The 20,907-nt window shown below is 47.6% G+C and overlaps 1 protein-coding gene across 1 annotated transcript in view; it reads left to right on the forward strand.

The window, feature by feature from the left end:
- Positions 1-8,062: 8,062 nt before the first annotated feature.
- The window catches only part of LOC121289693 (dynamin binding protein), a 137,672-nt gene continuing 124,827 nt past the window's right edge, over positions 8,063-20,907 (forward strand). The window contains exon 1 of the mRNA XM_041209318.1: positions 8,063-8,179. The gene's annotated coding sequence lies outside the window, so the exon portion shown is untranslated. The remainder of the gene's footprint in view (positions 8,180-20,907) is intronic.

The following is a 20,907-nucleotide window of genomic DNA, read 5'->3' on the forward strand; positions in this document are numbered from 1 at the left end:
TCAATGTTTTCCTTGTTCTGCTATTATTACATTCTGCTTTCTTACCTTTATGACACAATCAGCACCTTTTTTTTTAAGCACTAACCACTACCATTAACACTCCCTTTGTCCTTTTGTTCATGACATCTTTGTCAATCTTTCCTTAGCCTCCACCTATCGCTGGCCTTCTATCCAGCTTCACCTGCTCCACCCCACCTTAAACAGTATAAATTTCATCACATTTCCACTTCTCTAGCTCTGAAAAAGGGTCATACGGACCCGAAACGTTAACTCTGTTTCTCTCTCCACAGATGCTGCCAGACCTGCTGAGTTTTTCCAGCACTTTCTGTTTTTATTTCAGATTTCCAGCACCTGCAGTCTTTTGCTTTTAAACCAATGTTGACTTTTTTTGTAGCCTCCCTCCCCCCCACTGTTCACGGAGCTAGTCTGTTCTTCTCCTGTTCAGGCCTTTGAACCGAACCAAGGGCCCCGACCAACCCACAGCGCAGGAGGTCACCACAGCACCCCCAGTGGAGGTGACGCAAGAGCCTGGACAACTCCCAGCAGAGCCTCGGCCTCCACCAGCCACCACGGTGCAGTCGGTTGAGATGATGCCCTACATTACCAGCCAGTGTGACGAAACCACAGAGTCCGCTGGAACCAGGTAGCAGCCTGACACAAACTCCACTCAACAAAGGTGAAGCCGCCTCTGCACTCTTCTTCCATCCACAGGGCAGCGACCCCTGAGCCCCAGAAGCCTTCTGGGCGCCAGGAAAGGCGGAAGAAGGAAAAGAAGGTACAGAACCGACAGCCGGACGGACAGCGCTCTCGTCCTCCCAGAAAGAAACGTCCACCAGTCACAGTGCCAAACCACCCCCGCAGCAACCCGGCCGAGCCCTAGATCCTCCTGCTCTCCCGACCGGACAACAAAGGAGAGAGGGGAGGTGGCAGGGGTACGAGATCTCCAGACCACCTTCAAACCCTGATTTCAAAGGCTTGAAGAGGGGGAGATGGAGTAGATGAACTCTGTTAATGCATGCTGTTAAAGTTGTAATGTTAATTACAAGCAGTTTAGAGTGAAAGTAGTTACAGTTGCAACACTGAAGATAAGTACACAAGCCTCATGAAAACACAAGACTTGAATCAAATTGTAAGTAACTATTGTCAGCCTATATCCAGTGGATAAAGACTTGGGGGTAGGTGTAGTTGAAGGATCCGGCACATTAAGGGTTAATCTGGGACCGAGTACAGTACCGCCCACCAGTGATGTAAGAAGGCACCTGACCTCGAACTTAGGTCAGCAGTGTAGAACTAGGTAGCAAATGTAAGGACAAGCTATTGGAGTCCTCTCCACACCTGTACCCTCGACTGTAAATATGTAAATAGTTTAGTAATGTTATTAAAAACTTCTTGATAACTTCTACAAGATGACTTAATGGAGTCTAAGCAACACACATCACAGGTAGCAAAAACCTTATACACCATCTTCCACTAATGGCTTTTGATGCTAGATCAATTGTCACTTTTAAATTTACAGAGTTAGTGAACAAAATATATTAAGGGATATGAGACATAGACGGGTATATGGAACTAGGTCACAGAACAGCCATGATCTCTTTGAATGGTGGAACAATCTGGAGGGGCTGAATGTTCTCCTCCTGTCCTGATGTTCCTAACACAGCCCAGTTACACTGTTCCGATGTCAGTTGTTATGACACAGCATAGGTAAAGGCTGAGTTGTTTAAATCCCAGAGGGAAACATAACCTATATTTTCAATTGGTACGTTTGAGATGCAGCTCTGAATTCAGGAATAAACCACCAATCCTCAAGAGGTTTTTTTTTTATGAAACTAAATTAAACATTTATTAATTTAACAACTAATTAAACACATACACATGTTTGCAAATTATTACCATAATAACTATTAAACAAATTCCCAAATTAATCACTCCCAGGTAAATCTTCACCAAGGCAACAATAACCCATAGACTTTAAACAGACACCAGGCAAAGCACATTTGAGCTTACAAGTTTAAAATGAGGTTTCTTTTAATTTGGTTCCTTTTCACAGTTGCAGGCTTACAGGCTGGTTAGATCTTAGACGCCTCTAACAAACTCCTTTCTGTTTATACCTAGCTTCCCCTTTGAATGTAAATTTTCCATTGTATTACTAGGTGTTTTTAATTTTACCTTTCCTAACAATAATCCCCTCATTCCACAATGTTGTTAGTATTATAAACACATTGCTTGGTGTCTCCTAGCTAGGTGTAATATTTTAACCATTCTTTTGAATGGTTTATTCAACAAATGCAAATGTTCTCTTTACCTTCTAACTCCTTATGGTTATCTAATTAACATCTCAAAAGTACTATACATCAAAGCACACAGGCTAGCTGTCTTTAATCCAATTAAGCGGCACATAGACACACACGGACACAGACCCTACTACAAATCCGATTTTAAAATAATTTCCAATAACATTATATATATTAATATCTCTTCATAACACAGTGCTGAGCAGCTGTGTGACTGAGGGGTTCAGCTGTTCAGAGCAGGAGCACAATGGGGATGTTGAGAATCTGTTGGGGGGTGTGTGGGGTCTGTCAGTCTGCCACTGCACAGTAAGCATCAAATTCTGGGTGGGAAAGTGTCGTTAATTAACCCTTTAGGTATTGAAGCCGAGATCTTAGTTTGTCACCAAATTGTCAGCTACGACTCAGTGGGTAGCAATTTTGCCTCTGAATCAAAAGGTTATGGGTACAAACCCTGCTCCTGGGGAGCAATCTAGGCTGACAATGCATTACTGTCGGAGGTGCTATCTTTCAGATGCTTGTTTAAGAGCCCAAGGCTCTATCTCGCAGAAGAGTGAGGCATTTTACCCCATGCCCTGGGGTCAACATTCCTCCCTCAGCCAATAGCACTGAAAGAGACTCGTTAGCATATTGCTGTTTGTAGGAGCTTGCTGTCTGCAAATTGACTGTGCTGTTTCCTGCATTACAAACAGTGACTACACTTCATAAGTGCTATTTTTAAAATTCATGCATGGCATGTGGGCTTCACTGACTGGGCCAGCATTTATTGCCCATCCCTAGTTGCCCTTGAGAAGGTGGTGGTGAGCTGCCTTCTTGAACTGCTGTAGTCCCTGTGGTGTAGGTACATCCACAGTGCTGTTAGGAAGGCAGTTCCCAGGATATAGACCCAGCGACAGTGAAGGAACAACAAGTCAGGATGGTGAGTGACTTGGAGGGGAACATCCAGGTAGTGGTGTTCCCATCTATCTGCTGCCCTTGTCCTTCTAGATGTAGTGGTCTTGGGTTTGGAAGGTGCTGTCGAAGGAGCCTTGGTGAATTCCTGCAGTGCATCTTGTAGATGGTACATGCTGCTGCTGCTGTGTGTCGATGGTGGAGGGAGTGAATGTTTGTGGATGTGGTGCCAATCAAGTGGACTGCTTTGTCCTGGATGGTGTCAAGCTTCTTGAGTGTTATGGGAGCTGCATTCATCCAGACAAGTGGGGAGTATTCCATCACACTCCTGACTTGTGCCTTGTAGATGGTGGGCAGACTTTGGGGAGTCAGGAAGCGAGTTACTCGTTGCACGATTCCTAGCCTCTGACCTGCTCTTGTAGCCACACATTGGCTTTTTGTGTTTTGAAATGTGCTGAGGATGTACGAACAAATTAACATACAAATTAGGATCAGGAGTAGGCATTCATCCCCTCAAGCCTGCCCACTCGCCATTCAATAAGATCATGGCTAATCTGATTGTGGCCTTAACTTTACTTTCCTTCCTATCCACTATGCTCTTTGACTCCCTTCTTAATCAAGAATCCATCTATCTCAGCCTTAAAAATATTCAGTGACCTAGTCTCCACTTCTACAGAATTACCTGGAAAAACTCAGCAGGTCTGGCAGCATCGGCGGAGAAGAAAAGAGTTGACGTTTCGAGTCCTCATGACCCTTCGACAGAACTTGAGTTCGAGTCCAGGAAAGAGCTGAAATATAAGCTGGTTTAAGGTGTGTGTGTGGGGGGCGGAGAGATAGAGAGACAGAGAGGTGGAGGGGGTTGGTGTGGTTGTAGCGACAAACAAGCAGTGATAGAAGCAGATCATCAAAAGATGTCAACAACAATAGTACAATAGAACACATAGGTGTTAAAGTTAAAGTTGGTGATATTATCTAAACGAATGTGCTAATTAAGAATGGATGGTAGGGCACTAAAGGTATAGCTCTAGTGGGTTTTTTTTTATTTTATATAATGGAAATAGGTGGGAAAAGGAAAATCTTTATAATTTATTGGGAAAAAAAAAGAAGGGGGAAACAGAAAGGGGGTGGGGATGGGGGAGGGGACTCACGACCTAAAGTTGTTGAATTCAATATTCAGTCCGGAAGGCTGTAAAGTCCCTAGTCGGAAGATGAGGTGTTGTTCCTCCAGTTTGCGTTGGGCTTCACTGGAACAATGCAGCAAGCCAAGGACAGACATGTGGGCAAGAGAGCAGGGTGGAGTGTTAAAATGGCAAGCGACAGGGAGGTTTGGGTCATTCTTGCGGACAGACCTCAGGTGTTCTGCAAAGCGGTTGCCCAGTTTACGTTTGGTCTCTCCAATGTAGAGGAGACCACATTGGGAGCAACGAATGCAGTAGACTAAGTTGGGGGAAATGCAAGTGAAATGCTGCTTCACTTGAAAGGAGTGTTTGGGTCCTTGGACGGTGAGGAGAGAGGAAGTGAAGGGGCAGGTGTTGCATCTTTTGCGTGGGCAAGGGGTTGTGCCATAGGAGGGGGTTGAGGAGTAGGGGGTGATGGAGGAGTGGACCAGGGTGTCCCGGAGGGAGCGATCCCTACGGAATGCCGATAAGGGGGGTGAAGGGAAGATGTGTTTGGTAGTGGCATCATGCTGGAGTTGGCGGAAATGGCGGAGGATGATCCTTTGAATGCGGAGGCTGGTGGGGTGATAAGTGAGGACAAGGGGGACCCTATCATGTTTCTGGGAGGGAGGAGAAGGAGTGAGGGCGGATGCGCGGGAGATGGGCCGGACACGGTTGAGGGCCCTGTCAACGACCGTGGGTGGAAAACCTCGGTTAAGGAAGAAGGAGGACATGTCAGAGGAACTGTTTTGAATGTAGCATCATCGGAACAGATGCGACGGAGGCGAAGGAACTGAGAGAATGGGATGGAGTCCTTACAGGAAGTGGGGTGTGAGGAGCTGTAGTCGAGATAGCTGTGGGTGTCGGTGGGTTTGTAATGGATATTGGTGGACAGTCTATCACCAGAGATTGAGACAGAGAGGTCAAGGAAGGGAAGGGAAGTGTCAGAGATGGACCACGTGAAAATGATGGAGGGGTGGAGATTGGAAGCAAAATTAATAAATTTTTCCAAGTCCTGACGAGAGCATGAAGCAGCACCGAAATAATCATCGATGTACCGGAGAAAGAGTTGTGGAAGGAGTAGGACTGCAACAAGGAATGTTCCACATACCCCATAAAGAGACAGGCATAGCTGGGGCCCATGCGGGTACCCATAGCCACACCTTTTATTTGGAGGAAGTGAGAGGAGTTGAAGGAGAAATTGTTCAGCGTGAGAACAAGTTCAGCCAGACGGAGGAGAGTAGTGGTGGATGGGGATTGTTCGGGCCTCTGTTCGAGGAAGAAGCTAAGGGCCCTCAGACCATCCTGGTGGGGGATGGAGGTGTAGAGGGATTGGACGTCCATGGTGAAGAGGAAGCGGTAGGGGCCAGGGAACTGGAAATTGTTGATGTGACGTAAGGTGTCAGAGGAATCACGGATGTAGGTGGGAAGGGACTGGACAAGGGGTGAGAGAAGGGAGTCAAGATAACGAGAAATGAGTTCTGTGGGGCAGGAGCAAGCTGAGACGATCGGTCTACCGGGGCAGTTCTGTTTGTGGATTTTGGGTAGGAGATAGAAGCGGGCCGTCCGAGGTTGGGCAACTATCAGGTTGGAAGCTGTGGGAGGGAGATCCCCAGAGGAGATGAGGTCAGTGACAGTCCTGGAAACAATGGCTTGATGTTCAGTGGTGGGGTCATGGTCCAGGGAGAGGTAGGAGGAAGTGTCTGCGAGTTGACGCTCAGCCTCCGCGTGGTAGAGGTCAGTGCGCCAGACAACAACAGCACCACCCTTGTCAGCGGGTTTGATGACAATGTCAGGGTTGGACCTGAGAGAATGGAGTGCAGTAAGTTCAGAGAGAGACAGGTTAGAATGGGTGAGAGGAGCAGAGAAATTGAGACGACTAATGTCGCGCCGACAGTTCTCAATGAAAAGATCGAGAGAAGGTAAGAATCCAGAGGGAGGGGTCCAGGTGGAGGGAGAATATTGAAGATGGGTAAAAGGATCCGTTGAACTGGGAGAGGACTCCTGCCCAAAGAAGTGAGCCCGGAGACGAAGACGGCGGAAGAAGAGTTCAGTATCATGCCGAGCCCGAAATTCATTGAGGTGAGGGCGTAAGGGTATGAAACTAAGTCCTTTGCTGAGCACTGAACGTTCAGCATCGGAGAGGGGAAGGTCAGGGGGTATAGTGAATACACGGCTGGGGTTGGGATTGGAAGATGGGGTGGGGACGGAGGGACAGGCAGGGGTGGAGGGTCCTAGATGGGTGTTGGTGTCAATGAGTTGTTGGAGCTTGCGTTCCTTAGCACTTGAGAGAAAGAGAAAAAGTTTCTTGTTGAGGCGTCGGATGAGCCGAAGGATAAAATGAAACTGGGGGCACGCGCAGCTTTGAAAAAGGGTACGGCGGTGCTGCTGGAGGGAGAGGTCGAGTGTGTTCATATGGCGGCGCATGGCACTGAGAGTGGATTTCAGAATGTGACGGGAACAGCAGTCCGAGAAACGTTTTATGTCCCGGAGATACCTGTAATCCTGGGTGTGTTCGAAACATGAGGGGTGGAATTTCAGTTGAAATCCATGTGGGGTAAGTCGGAGACGGAGACAGTCACTGAGAAAGGAGATATGGCTGTGAAAGCGGGTTTTAGTAAACACCTTGTCAAACACTAGGAGAGAAATGGAAAGCAATGAAGGTGAACAAGGCAACAGAGAAATCCGGAAATCTTGTCGCAGAGAGGAACAGAACTTCTTCAAGGAGGTAGGCATTTCTTGAAGAGCAGTGGCAGTCAATTAAACACAGAGATAAAAACAAAAAAACTGCGGATGCTGGAAATCCAAAACAAAAACAGAATTACCTGGAAAAACTCAGCAGGTCTGGCAGCATCGGCGGAGAAGAAAAGAGTTGACGTTTAGAGTCCTCATGACCCTTCGACAGAACTTGAGGTAATTCTGTTTTATATTTCAGCTCTTTCCTGGACTCGAACTCAAGTTCTGTCGAAGGGTCATGAGGACTCGAAACGTCAACTCTTTTCTTCTCCGCCGATGCTGCCAGACCTGCTGAGTTTTTCCAGGTAATTATGTTTTTGTTTTGGATTTCCAGCATCCGCAGTTTTTTTGTTTTTAGTCTCCACTTCTCTCTGGATAAGGGAGTTCCAAAGACTAATGACCCTCTGAGAGAAACATTTCTCCCCACCTCTATCTTAAATGACAGACTCTTTATCGTATTGTAACTTTGAATTCCTGGGTGGGGGGGGGGGGGAGGGGAGGGCCGTGTTTAATATTTCTGAATATTATTTTCAGATACATATACAATGTTTCCAGGAGGTCTTGTGGTGCAGTGGGTAGAGTCCCTGCCTCTGGGCCAAAACCTTCAGATTCAACTCACACCCCAGGACTTGATGACTATGGAAGGTGCAACAAAATGTGGTCAGACAGGTTAATCATCAACCTGCAAATCCTTCCAACACATGTGGATGGCAGGCAGTAAGAGTGGGAGAGATTCCTGGTCAGCCATGAGGTGGAAAGAAAGTTGGACCCTCTCCTGTCACTATCCCTAGCTCCGGGCTGCAACAGACATGTAGGTGCGTGTTGCCCCAGCATCTTCCCGAGTGATCTGTAACACACACTGTTTCCACGGCAACAGTTAAAAACTGTCAGGACTTCTGCGGACTGCCCCGCTTCCCAGCCGCGCCCCCCCCCTTCTTAATATGGTCAGGACCCTGGGCTTTGCGTGCTGAGGTCATGACGCACAGAGCCTGACATAATGTAACAGACAAGCGGAGAATGTATCGAAGTTCCACTGGGGAATCGGCAGGATCCCAGTGGCGGAGGAAGCGTCCGTTTCAGACTCACCGCTGAGCTGGAGCCCAGGTAAGGACACAGCACTTACCCCCCTCCCAGGGAAGAGGGTACAAACATTCCCAACAGGATCCCTGTCTCCCACCCCACCTTGCACACACATTGCCGTGTTGTCGGAGGTGGGGGGGTGGGTGCCAGTGCTGAGATGTGTCAGTGTATCTGTACCACAGTTTGGTTATTATCGGCTGGAATATAATGTGTCGAAGATGCATAAGATCATCGCAACTGTCTTCTAAATCCTGATCTATGCTTATCTCTCCTGTTTCTAGTTTGTGTTTTTTTTGGTGCTGGTGCTGGTGCGGGGGGGGTGGGGGGGGTGGGGTGGGGAGCTGTCCTACTTTTAAAGTTGTTGCAGTGTGAATGATTCTTTGTATCTTGGTTTCGCACCCGTTCTGCTGACCATCCAATGCGTCAAGGAGTCAATTGGTAATGTGTTTCAATTGCATTGATAGGATTAAAACCGTTCGGGGGCTCGGTCCTCTGTCCAATGCGCAAGGTTTAAGCAAGGAGGGTCCTGGCTTCCCCACCCACCCCGTATATATGTGTTTGTGGAGAGTTAACTGGTCCCCTGTCATATGGCCTCTGCCCTGAGGTGGCGTGGGGCAGTCCAGCTGATGTTCCTGTCCCTGCTTACCGAGCACTTCATTCAAGTGGCTTTTTGGGTGTGCCCGCTCCCCCACACCCCCGGCCCAGGGCAGGAGCGATGCCCCTGTGGTTCAATAGCCCGTTGGCACTCACATTGTGGCGAGGGTGGCGCATGGGCGATGGAAAGCAACAAGAAACCGATTGGAAACCCCGTGAGCGAAGAGGCCACAAAAGTGGAAGGAGGGTGGGCAAAAAGGGAAAGTTTGATTCTTGGTGTAAACAGCGGGGTAAATACTGTACTCAGCAGCAGTGACAGGCTCAGGGCGAAGAGAGATTTATTAGCAATGTTAACATTAGTGGATGGAGGAACTTGACCCACTGGGCATGGAAGTCTGTTGTCATAGTGATGGTGGTCCACCACTGTGGATTCTAACTTTACTGAAAAATATTTTTCTTCAAAATTGAACCCTTTCGATTCCTTGGATTTGTCACAACACTCCACCATCTGCTCGTCCCCACTCAAATATACTTTGCCTAACTCTTCTGTGTGAGCCTGGGCCAGTGAATATTGGTGAGCTATTCAACTACATGTGGCATCACAGCCATGCCAGATTCCACCCCCCCCCCCCCCCCCCCCCCCGCCCCCGCCCCAAACCAAGTATGAACATGCATTCACCTCTCTAGTGGTCACTGACTGTCAATCAGGATCAGGGAATCCAACAGATTTCCGTCTAATTTTTCCTTCCTCAGCTCAGTCCAGCCCAGTCCATATTGACTAGGCCAGCCCAGACCAGTCTGGGTCAGATAACTCAGTGCTGACCAGGATTGGAGCTGAATGTTTTACTGTGATTGCTCATCTGACCTAACTAAATAGCTCCTTATGTGACATTGTGTCACATTCTGTATCATAATGCTCCTGTGAAACACCTTGGGACATTTTTTATATCTAAGGTGCTATGTAAGTTGTTGTTGTGTTTGGCTCTGTAAAACACCAGACATTACATTTGGCATTGTAACCAAGGGGTGGGGGTTGGTTGGGGGGAACAGAGAAAATTAGAAGCAAGCTCTAAAATGATACATACTCCACCCTGTCACCAAGCCAGAGGGAAATGTCTTTAAAACTGAAAATGAGTTCTTTCGAGTAGACAGGGAAACAGATAGACCTTAATTGTCTTTTCTGCTCTCTCCTCCCCCAAATATAATTTTCAATCATTTTAAGCACAAAACATATGTAAAAGATTTTATCACAGGCTGTTTATGACATCTTTGGTGATCTCTCCTTTGCCTCCACCTATCACTGACCCTTTATCCAGCTCCACCTATCCCACCCCCACTTAAACAGCTTATGTTTCACCACAGTTCTACTTCTCTTTAGTTCTGATGAAGAGTCATATGGACTTGAAACGTTAGCTATATCTTTCTCTCCACAGATGCTGTCAGACCTGCTGAGTTTTTCCAGCAATTTTTGTTTTTGTTTTAGATTTCCAGCATCCGCAGGATTTTGCTTTTATCACAGGCTAGTTGTTCAATGCTGGGGCTGGATAATTTCCAACTTGAGCAGCCAGTTTCAGAATCAAACACTCCCAGGACAGGGACAGCACAGGGTTAGATACAGAGTAAAGCTCCCTCTACACTGTTCCATTATACAATCCCAGGGCAAGTACAGTATGGGGTCCCAGGACAGGTACAGTGCGAGGTTAGATACAGAGTAAAGCTCCCTCTACGCTGTCCCCATCAAACACTCCCAGGGCAGGTACAGCACGGGGTTAGATACAGAGTAAAGCTCCCTCTACACTGTCCCCATCAAACACTCCCAGGGCAGGTACAGCACGGGGTTAGATACAGAGTAAAGCTCCCTCTACACTGTCCCCATCAAACACTCCCAGGACAGGTACAGCACGGGGTTACATACAGAGTAAATCTCCCTCTAGACTGTCCCCATCAAACACTCCCAGGACAGGTACAGCACGGGGTTAGATACAGAGTAAAGCTCCCTCTACGCTGTCCCCATCAAACACTCCCAGGACAAGTACAGCACGGGGTTAGATACAGAGTAAAGCTCCCTCTACACTGTCCCATCATACACTCCCAGAGCAGATACAGCACAGAGTTAGATACAACAGAAACAACAGTTTATATTTATATAAGAAAATAAAAGCAAAATACTGCAAATGCTGGAGATCTGAAATAAAAACAGACAATGCTGAAAAAGCTCAGCAGACCTGGCAGCATCTGTGGAGAGAGAAACAGAGTTAATGTTTCATTAACTCAGTTTCTCTCTCCACCGGTGCTGCCAGATCTGCTATTTCCAGCATTTTCTATTGTAATTTTATAATTATATAGCACTTTTTAACATCATAAAACAGCTCAAGGTGCTTCACTGGAGCTTTATCAAACAAAGTATAACACCGAGCACATTAGGAGATATTGGATCAGGTGACCAAAACATTGGTCAGAGTTGGGTTATAAGGGGTGTCTTACAGGAGGAATCTGAGGTGGAGAGGTGGGGAGGGAATTTCAGAATTCAGGGTCTGCCAATGGTGGCACAGTTAAAATTGGGGATACATTAGGGGCCAGAATGAGCTGAGTGCTCAGAGGGTTGTGGACTGAAGGAGATTACAGTGAATAGGGCGAGGTGAAGCCATGGATGGACTTGGAAACAGGGAGGTGAATTTTAAAATTACCTGGCCAATGTAGGTCAGCAAGCGCAGTTCTGATACATGAACGAAATTTGGTGCAAGTTAGGACACGGGCAGCAGAGTTGTTGAATGAGCTGACGTTTACAGATGGCAGAATGTGGGAGACTAGCCAGGAGGAATGTGTTGAAACAGTCGAATCTAGAGGTAACAAAGGCATGAATGAGGGTTTCATAAGCAGATGAGCTGAGACGGGGTAAGGTTACCGAGGTGACAAATAGGTGGCCTTAGGGATGACATGAATCTATGGTTGGTAGCTCCTCCCGGCTTGAAACAGTCAAACTCCCTCGAAGCTGTTCAACAATGTTTTTCAGTCATAAGTATTGGTTTTAAATGTTTCTAATTCTCTGGCTGGGCGTGTTGTGGCCTTTGAGTGTGAATGCCAAACTACTGTCACTTTTGTATTGTGGGTTCATGTTCCTGGGGCTGGATTGAGATACACAATCTTATTTCACACGGACTTTTCTCACTGTTGGAAAGAATCTATCACCCTCGGAGTCTGAATCATATTGAGCAGGATCCGAAAAGCATTTTAATCGAAGGATGAGCCAGAAACATTCTTGTAAAATGTTCGTTGAGTGTCATATCATTGGGTATATTCCAGTCCATGTTGGAAGGAATCCTAGCAACACATTAGAGTTCCATTAATTCACCATCTCAAAGAAAACAGCAACATACCTGTCCCCACCAGTACTGTAACCCAGTGTTATACAATGACAAACCTGTCCCCACCAGTCCTGTACCGCACTGTTGTACAGTGACAGACCTGTCCCCACCAGTCCCGTACCCCAGTGTTATACAGTGACAGACCTGTCCCCACCAGCACTGTACCCCAGTGTTATACAGTGACAGACCTGTCCCCACCAGCACTGTACCCCAGTGTTATACAGTGACAGACCTGTCCCCACCAGCACTGTACCCCAGTGTTATACAGGGACAGACCTGACACCACCAGCACTGTAACCCAGTGTTATACAGTGACAGACCTAACACCACCAGCACTGTAATCCAGTGTTATACAATGACAGACCTGACACCACCAGCACTGTAACCCAGTGTTATACAGTGACAGACCTGACACCACCAGTACCGTACCCCAGTGTTATACAGTGGCAGACCTGTCCCCACCAGCACTGTACCCCAGTGTTATACAGTGACAGACTTGTCCCCACCAGTACCGTACCCCAGTGTTATACAGTGACAGACCTGTCCCCACCAGTACTGTACCCAAGTGTTATACAGTGATAGACCTGTCCCCACCAGTACTGTACCCAAGTGTTATACAGTGACAGACCTGTCCCCACCAGTAGTGTACCCAAGACCTATACAGTGACAGACCTGTCCCCACCAGTACTGTACCCAAGTGCTATACAGTGACAGACTTGTCCTCACCAGTACCATACCTTGTGTTATACAGTGGCAGACCCGTGCCCACTGATATCTTGTGTTGCCATGTCAGCCATGGCTCAGTGGGCAGTGCTCTAGCCTCAGAGCCACAAGGTTCTGTTGTTTAGGGTCCACTGCAGGACTTAAGCAAAAATACTAGGGCTAATACTCGAGTGAAGTACTGATCAGAGTGCTGCATTGTCAGTGGTGCCATCTTTCAGATGAGACATTAAACCAAGGTCCCATCTGTGTGTTTGGGTGGATGTAAATGATCCCATGGTAGTATTTCAAGGAAAAGTAGAGAGTTCTCCCTGGTGTCCTGACCAATATTGATTTATCAATGAACTTCAGTAAAACAGATTACCTTGTTTGTGGGAGCTTTCTGTGCGCAAATTGGCTGCAGTGCTTTACAGAATCACAGAATTGTTATGGCGTAGAAGGAGGCCATTTGGCCCATCATATCTGCACCGGCCATTTCCTATGTTAAAATAACTACGCTTCCAAACCTACTTCACTGGCTATAAAGCATTTTGAAACATGTGATCATCATTTAAGGTGATGTAGAAATGCAACTCTTTCATTCGTTTTTCTTTAGTACTTTACCCTATCATTATTCAGCCCAAAATACTCTCCAGGCACAAACCAACTTTAGGACAAAATCTGTATTTAAGTCATGTGGTGGTTTCAAAGTTAATTTAAACGTGGCATTCGAACTCTCTCAGATCCACCTTGCAATTTAGCACACTCTCAGCGATGGACAGGAGCCAGACTAACAGAGCTATCATAATCCATGCGAGCTTTTAAAGCCCAGTGCATCATAGGATTGGGAGGAGGCCATTCAGCCCCTCGAACCTGCTGAGCAATTCCATTAGCACAGGGCTGAACTGTCCTAGTTCCACTTACTCATCATTGCTTCATATGGTGTGAGGCCCTTGCCCAACAAAAATCTACCCACCTTAGTTTTAGAAATGTTAATTGGCCTCAGTACCATAGCCGTTGGAGTGATTCCCACTATCTTTACTGTGAAGAATAGCTTCCTGACATCTGCCCTGAATAGGCTAGCTCTAATTTTAAGATTGGATCTCCTTGTTCTCAACTTCCCCACCCACAAATCTTATATCATTCTTTGGACATCAAGTAGATCACCTCTCAACCTTCTAAACTTGACAAACCAAATGTCTACATATCTGTCATTGTAAGTTAACCCTTCAAATCCTGGCATCATATTGGTAAATCTGTACTGTTCCTCATACCCATCAGTACAGAATAACTCCTTCCTCAGATGGAGTGTCCAAAACGATAATTTTACTCTAGATCGAGACTGACCAAGACCCTAGAACTGATGCATTACTTTCTCCCTTTAGTATTCCAGCCCCATTAAGGTAAAAGTCAACATTCCATTAACCTCCACCCTTTCACTAAGTCCCATTCACCCACCCACCACCTCAACACTTTTTGTGAAAGGCACTATACAAATGCAGTGTCTCTCTTTCAAAGTGATCCCAGAGTGTTAAGGACCCAGTCCGCAGCACTAGGCGATTGGAATGATTCTGACTGATGCCTGGTGTTAGAGAGAGGCAAATCAGGCTTGCGGAGTGGAGCAAGAGGGGAGATGGTGGCATAGTGGTTATGGACTTGTAATCCAGAGGCCCAGACTGGTGCTGTGGGTACATGGGTCCCAATCCAAATCCCAGCAGCTGGTGGAATCTAAATTCAATTAATAAATCATGAATATAAAGCTATCATCGATTGTTGTAAAAACCTATCTGGCTCACTTTATGTCCTTTTAGGGAAGGAAATCTGCCGTCCTTACCTGGTCTGGCTTACATGTGACTCCAGACCCACAGCAATGTGGCTTGCTCTTTAACTGCCCTTTACAATGGCCTAGAAAGCTACTCAGTTCAGGAGCAATTAGGGATGGGCAATCAAATCCGGCCTTTGCCAGCAATGCTCACATAGCCCATGAAAGAATGAACAATAAAAAGGATTGGGCTCTGCATCAAATGAGTCCCTCTTTCAGGAATGAAGGTCAGTTGATGTCCTGCCAGGGCAGTGAGATGGAGACCAGGCTCTCGAGGATCCCCCTTGCTCATTGCTGGAGAACAACCAAGGCTCGTGAGCTATAACAGACAGAATCTATGCCTCTGTTGTGATGTGTAATTAGGATGTGCCAACCCAGGAATGATCCCTGTACACAGGCCAGTGCAGAAGTGGCAATCATGGGGTCATTTTGAACCTCATCGTTGCTAGGTTTCTAGATGCTGGTCTTAATGGCTAGTTAACTCTTGGCAAAGGCAGGTAATTAAAAAATGGAAATGGGCGACCTGCAGGAAAACAGCGGCAGTGATTTCTGCCGACTGGGTGCCTTCAGTACTGGATCTCGGCCCAAGGGAAACTGAGTCAGCACATCAGGCTGAGAGTTAGTCTCTGCAGAGGCTGCCTGCTTTGTACTGCAAATCCAGGATTCCAAACCACTATTGTACCTAGGCCCAAAAGACACGTGAGCTGTTGGCATGGTAGGCGGGAAGAGGACTGGGATGGGGGGGTCGGGGGAGATTCATTTCTCCCTCCATCTTTTCCCTGGCTCTTGAATGGACCATGTAGAGGGACCTTTATTCTGTATCTAACCCCGGGCTGTACCTGTCCTGGGAGTGTTTGATGGGGACAGTGTAGAGGGAGCTTTACTCTGTATCTGACACCATGCTGTACCTGTCCTGGGAGTGTTTGATGGGGACAGTGTAGAGGGAGCTTTACTCTGTATCTAACCCCGTGCTGTACCTGTCCTGGGAGTGTTTGATGGGGACAGTGTAGAGGGAGCTTTACTCTGTATCTAACCCCGTGCTGTACCTGTCCTGGGAGTGTTTGATGGGGACAGTGTAGAGGGAGCTTTACTCTGTATCTAACCCCGTGCTGTACCTGTCCTGGGAGTGTTTGATGGGGACAGTGTAGAGGGAGCTTTACTCTGTATCTAACCCCGTGCTGTACCTGTCCTGGGAGTGTTTGATGGGGACAGTGTAGAGGGAGCTTTACTCTGTATCTAACCCCGTGCTGTACCTGTCCTGGGAGTGTTTGATGGGGACAGTGTAGAGGGAGCTTTACTCTGTATCTAACCCCGTGCTGTACCTGTCCTGGGAGTGCTTGATGGGGACAGTGCAGAGGGAGCTTTACTCTGTATCTGACACTGTGCTGCACCTGTCCTGGGAATGTTTGTTGGGACAGTGTATGTAAAAACAAAAAAAATTTCATTTATCAACACTGGTATCTTTCCCTTTATGAAAAGTATGGTTTTAATAAAAGAAAATTAGCTGGCTGGGTTTGAAACTGCCATTCAGCCCTGGCCAAGTCAACAGGAACCTGCTGTGAGGAGGACTGCAGCTCAGAGGGGCTGATGTTTATCACACTATGTCACTCGCTCGGGAACAATGATGTAAACAGTGTCGGATCCAAACAATGACCGCTGAGTAAATGGGGCTGCCTTTCAGCTTGATTGCAATTCTAGCCAGAGAGCTGTTTAATTTATCAACTGCTCTGCGGACGGTAAGCTTCAGTTACGTATGCACGAGCTCTGCAACAACAACCTGCATTTATATCGTTTCCTTCACAGCCACAGGGCATTGCAGAGCGCTTTACAGCCAGTCATGTACTTTTTGAAGTGTAGTCACTGTGGTAATGTGGGGAATGGCACAGCCAACTTGTGCACAGCAAGACCCCACAAACAGCAATGTGATGATGACCAGATAATCTGTTTTTCGTCGTTTTAAGTGATAAGTATTGGCCGGGGCACTGGGGAAAACTCCCCTGGTCGTTTTCAAGTGATGTTATGTTAATGTCTCATCGGACAGCGCTGTGCTCCCTCAGTGCTGGGGGTGCTGGTATGGGTTATGTGGTCAGGGCTCTCGACTCACCCTATCCTGGTCCCTTGTGAGTGAAGGAGGCAACAAAATCCATCTGTGCCCACACGTCGTTCTCGTGACAATGCTGAGTTACGGTTTCCGATGTCTACTATCTCACCAGGTAGCTATTTCTTGTGTCTGGAGCAGCTTAGTGAGCTACGGTGAGCTGGCAAACGGGGGAGGCATTGCTTCGGTGTCCAACCAGCTCGTGCCCATTATCCAACTCAGTGGGTGAGAAACAAAGTCACGTGGACGATTTCCCAGTCTGCGTGGATCGGGTGACTTTTTGCAAGAACAGGTGGGGACTGGTGGAGTTTACCTCGCTGCCCAGGGTTGTGAGGGGGATGGAGGGCAGTTCGACCCAGGTGGCACTCCCTCGCCCTCCTCCCCCTGGGCGGTGACTCGCACCTTCAAGGGAGGGAAAGGAGAAGCAGAAAGGGAAGAAAATGCCGCCTTTTCCTGGTGGACAGAGACTGCTGCGTGGGAAGAAGCAGTGCATCAAAGCCAAGCTCTGCTGTGGTCAGCGAGGAGGGGAGAAAAGTCTGAATGAAGCTGTCGAGAAGAGGGAAGCACTGAGTAATTTCAGCTCTGGTTTGAAAAGCTCCCTACGCTACATAATGAAAGCCAGATGAAATGATGCCCTGGAGTGATCTGTCACAGCCCCAATTAATATTGGCTCTGCCAAAGGCTGCTTATTATTTTCTGCCCCCCCCCACCCCCCTCAACACAGTAGTCCATGCTACCCACTCTGTGTGTCGTCATTACAGCCTTTACTTACTCCGCGCTGACTCTGCATTGAATCCTTCTCAGCTCCCTGCATGTTTTTAATACACGACAAATCATTTTCTATCCCTCGCCTTAATATTGCAGTGGGGGATGTGTGGGCAGACGGGAATCATAGAACAGGACAGCACAAAATGTGACCATTCAGCCCATTCGCCAGTGCTGACTCTTTTGAAAGAGCTTCAAATGTTCTCGCTTTTCCGCCACCCTCCGCTGTAACCTTCCAAATGTTTTCACTTGCTGTATTTATTCAGTTCGCTTTGGAAAGTTGTTACTGAATCTGCTTCCACTGTCCTTTCATGTCTTTACAACTCACTGTTGTTTTTATAAACCACGCTTCCTCATGTCAGCCTTCTCATTAACTTTATTTGACCCCAGGATGTGCTTCCGATCCCATATCCTCTCTGCGCTAAGACTGCCGACATCCGTCTTGGTAACGGGGCCTGTTTCTGTCTTGTAGCCTTCAGACTGGACTATTCCAATCATCTCCTGGCTAGTCTTCCACCCAGCAGTCTCTGCAAACTTCAGCTCATATAACGTGCTGCTGACAAAATCCGCTCCCCTGTCACCCCTGTGCCAGCTGACTTTCATTGGCCCTTGTTGAGCAATGTCTTGATTTTTAACATTCTCATCCTTGTTTTCAAATCCCTCACTGGCCTGGCCCCTCCCTATCTCTGTAATCTCCTCCAACCCTACAACCCTACGAGATCTTTGCACTCATCCCGTTCCGGCCTCCTGAGCATTCCCGGTTTTAATCGCTCTGCCATTGGCGGCCATGCCTTCAGCTGCCTGGACCTTGAACCTCTCTGCCCCTCTCTGTTCCTTCGAGGCGCTCCTTTAAGACCAACCTTTTTGGCCAAGTTTTCAGTTACCTGTCCAAAGAGCATCTTATGTGGTGCAGTGTCAAATTTTGTTTGATAATGTTTCTGTGAAGCCCCTTGGGACATTTTTTTGCTGCGTTAAAGGTGCTATTTAAATGCAAGCTGTTATTGTGGGCAAGCGAGAGGGATCCTCTGATAAAGGGCAGCTGAGAGCTGGATGCCGGGGAATGTGAGTAAGGAGGCCTGAAGCCCATTACTTGTTAGGACCTGTCCATGGCTCAGGCCGGGAACCTCATGACAAACTGCGCCTCACTGCAGCTGCTGCTGGAGACCTGCTGCATCCCCCTCTTTGTTCCGAGCAATGTGTCTCTTTACTATATTGTAGGCTGCACCCTGTGGTGCACACCTTTTTACCCCAGTATACTCCCTTCTCCCATAAGCCCAGGTTGTAGCTGTCGGAAATCTATTCCCAACGTGGGAGGCGTTACAGTTAAGTCTGAGTGTAGACACACCCGATACTGACACACGTACAGGGGTAAGTGGATGATCAGGACCCTGAATCTCATCGGGATTTTTCTCTCTGCACTCTCTCCTCCCAACTCCTCTCTGTCTCTTTACCTTTCCAGTTTCCCTCACTTCTGTTTCTCTGTCTCTCCTCTCTACTCCCTTTCACTTCTCTCCCCTGTATCTTCGTCTCTCTCCTTTGTTCGTCCACTTTCTTCTATCTCCTCTTTATTCTTGATCATATCTTCTCATCCCCCTTTTCTCTGTCACTGTCTCCTCCCTCCCCTTCTCCTTTTTCCCTCTCCCACGCCCTCTGCCTCTCCCCTGCTACCTGCAGGGAACTGAGTGCTATTGTTCATGTTACTCTGTGATGGGCTAACACTGGATACCTTCCTGGACATGTGTAATGGATAGTGATAACTGGCTGCCATTTTCCTGTCCCAATGCCTGAGCAATCTGCCCACAGCAAGCTCCCACAAGCAGCAATGCGATAATGACCAGGTCATCTGTGTTTCTAGTTCTGTTGTTCGAAGAATAAGTATTGCCCAAAAGCAGCAGGAGATCTCCCCTGTCCTCCTTTGAGTTAGTAGTCATGGGACCTTTTTACCTGAGAGGGCAGATTGGGTTTTGGTTAAATGTCTCATCTAAAAAAACTTCTGACAGTGCAGCACTCCCTCAGTACGGCATTGGAGTATCAGGCTAGATTATCTACTCCAGTCCCTGGAGTGAGACTCGTATCAATGGCTTTCTGACTCCGAGGCAGCAGAGCTAAAACTACAAGGCTGACATTCGGGGGACAAGCAAGGCTACACCCAATCCCTGATGAGTAGTGACTTCGCTGCCTGTGCTAGGGTCACTACTATTAGCCCCTGTTTCCTCAGGTTAGTGAGGGAAAAACTAGCCAAGATTCTCACGATCCAGTGACTCTTTCTAGAGTGTGTGTGCGTGTGCACAGTTCCCTGGGTATGGCATCGAGCCTTGCTGTGTTAGCTACAGCGACACTTGCTGCCAACACACAATACGTGATGCCCAGTGAGAGGGCAACTCAGATCCTGTACCTCAGCACAGAGTCAACATATTCGAGGGGTTGGGGAGGGCAGGAAGACACCTCCATCTCCTTCAGTCTCCCCAGAGCAAAAACAGCACTGTAGCAAAGAGGGACGGAAGCCATAAGGGGAATCCTCCAGCCCAGCTGTTGCAAAAGCCCAGATGATGACAGCCAGCTGTTGAACCTCTGGCTGGCAATTCCCTCCCGATGTTGGTCACTGACCTGTGTAGCTGGGTTAGTTTCAGGACTGCTCAGGAGGCCAATAATGAGATCCGACATGTTTACTGCCTGTACTTCCAAACTCAGTACAGCTGTGTACCCTCCTGGCCTGCTGTTCCCCATGGGCGGGCGACGAGTAACTACAAGAGAACTCGGACCTCGCTGAATTCATTCCAACATTGACTTTGTTTCTTGACCTCAAAGACCACAACAGAGTGAAGCTGGATCAGCACTGGGCAGCTTCCATAATACTCAGGACTTGATTGGAAAACTGATGCAGTTGCAATCATCCCTTCAATAGATGAGACTTCCACATGGGCTCAGTGAGTTCATGCACTGCCTGGGAATCCGTTGAGTCTCACACCAACAGCAAGTTGCATTTGTATAGCACCTTTAACACAGTAAAACATCCCAAGGTGCTCCACAGGAGTATAAATGAGACAAAGGTTAACACCAAGTCATGTTAGGAGATATTAGGGCCGATGACTGAAAAACCTGGTGAAAGAGGTAGGCTTTAAAAAGCATCTTAAAAGGAGGAGAAAGAGATGGAGAGGTTTAGGGAGGGAATTCCAGAGCTTGGGGTCTGGAAGGCAAGGCCACCAATGGTGGAGAGATTAAAATCAGGATCGCTTGTATAGGAAAGCAGTTAACTGCGAATTGACCTCTGGCTGTCAACACACACAAGTGTGACTCCATTAGTAGCAATGTTATCTTGGGAGTTAGAAGGTTGTAGGATCAAGTCCTGCTCCAGAGCTTGGGCTCACAAACAGACTTAGGCAGAGAACTGAGGGAGTGCTGCGTTGTC

The sequence above is a fragment of the Carcharodon carcharias genome, chromosome 17 (assembly GCF_017639515.1).
Source record: "Carcharodon carcharias isolate sCarCar2 chromosome 17, sCarCar2.pri, whole genome shotgun sequence".
NCBI lineage: Eukaryota > Metazoa > Chordata > Chondrichthyes > Lamniformes > Lamnidae > Carcharodon > Carcharodon carcharias.